Source organism: Nannospalax galili, unplaced genomic scaffold (assembly GCF_000622305.1).
Source record: "Nannospalax galili isolate Female #2095 unplaced genomic scaffold, S.galili_v1.0 scaffold1517, whole genome shotgun sequence".
Lineage (NCBI taxonomy): Eukaryota > Metazoa > Chordata > Mammalia > Rodentia > Spalacidae > Nannospalax > Nannospalax galili.
The window spans coordinates 468,516-470,094 of record NW_008340129.1 but is presented as its reverse complement, the minus strand read 5'-3'; the positions used below and the strand labels follow the sequence as shown (position 1 = coordinate 470,094).

The 1,579-nt window shown below is 42.6% G+C and overlaps 1 pseudogene; it reads right to left on the bottom strand.

Moving 5' to 3' along the window:
- Positions 1-1,025, bottom strand: part of LOC115070685 — an 8,120-nt pseudogene extending 7,095 nt beyond the window's left edge.
- Positions 1,026-1,579: the final 554 nt, after the last annotated feature.

Genomic DNA, 1,579 nt, shown 5'->3' with positions numbered 1-1,579 from the left:
AGGCTTTGCAACAAGGGCATTTAGGTTTATTTTTAAGAGAAGTATTTATTTATTTATTTATTTATTTATTTATTTATTTATTTATTTTCACTTACGGTAGTTTGAGGATCTGTTCCTCAGGGGTCACCTGGGTTTTGGAGGAGTTCCTGGCTCCTTTCTTTTACCAGTTCCATCTATGTGAAGATAAATCAAAGGTCCTATTCATCCATTTCTGGCTTCACTTGGAAGCATGAATGGGATGTTTCCTCTGAGTTGACCTTCTTCTTTGTAGACTGGATACTGGTTAAAGACATCTCGTGGGGTCTTCATGTTCTCCCCTGAACAAGAGGACAGGTGACTCACCATAATTACAGGACATTTTGAGAGATGTTCCATAGTCACCTGGAACTTAGTCAATCTTGGAGAGCAAGGGGCAAAAACTTCCCTTTAAGTCTCTCTGATCACATTAGTATAGGCCTCAAATGATGGCTGTTAAACATCCGTTTAAGTTTAATTCCACCAGTCTGGTACTTTTAATTATCATGTGCTATGTAGATAAGGCTTGGGTAAAAAAATCCAAATATTCTCAGATAAATCTTGACTAGATATATATTTTGTTCCTTAACTTAGTTAACCAAAATATGACTATAAAAATTTTAAGATTGTGTGTATATTATTTTTGTCTCATCCTTTTGGTATCATAACAAACCTACACAGACCTTCATCACTTGCTTAGGCTTTCTCATTTTTTTCTGTCTACTTCAGAAAATATCTCCATTCCCATATTCTTTTAAGCGTGTTTTACATTCTCATTTCCTTTTTTTAAAATAATTATGAGAGATAATAGTATTAACAAACAAATTTTCCAGTGGGCTACCTGGGATAGGCTTGAACAACTGGATCATGGGCAGCCAGGGAACGAGACGAAGGATGGTCTCCCAGACCTTCTTTGACAAGGAATCTGACTTTTCTAACCCCTTGGATCTCAACATGTGTCTCAGCACCGTGAGCGACAGGTCCTCACTTTTGCTCATTGCATTACCCATCTCTTGGGGTCTCACTTCCTTCTGTACTCACCCAACTAGCCACGGTGATCAGCTCCCGTAGCGGGTCCGAGTGGTCTTTGAGCCCCACGTTGGGCGCCAGATGTCGGGGATCCTGCCCTGACACAGGAGCTGGGGAAAGGGAGGTAAGCCGTGTGCCAGTTATGGCAGCCTCCCCAGGAGACAATCAGATGTGACAGGGAGCCAGTCAAGCAGGAACTCGTTTATTGCAGATGTTACAGGGCTTATGAAGGCAAAAACCACAAAGGAAGATCCCCTCCCCAACCAAGTGTCCAATCATATTAAAGGTCAACTTGAGCATGCAGTCTCCTCTCCATAGCACAACATAGCATTCACAAAGTGATCACGTGCTGCCAAGATGCATGGAAATGACAGGAGCCAATTAGCAATTCTTCAAAACAAGTCTGGCTGCACCCCAGCCACTTCCTCTAGGCGCCAAACAAGTCTGGTCACGCCCTGGCCATTTCCTCTAGGTGCCTTCTTGCCTCATCCCTGGCCTCAGGCCCCTGCATATGCAGGCAATATACTTTTTGCAT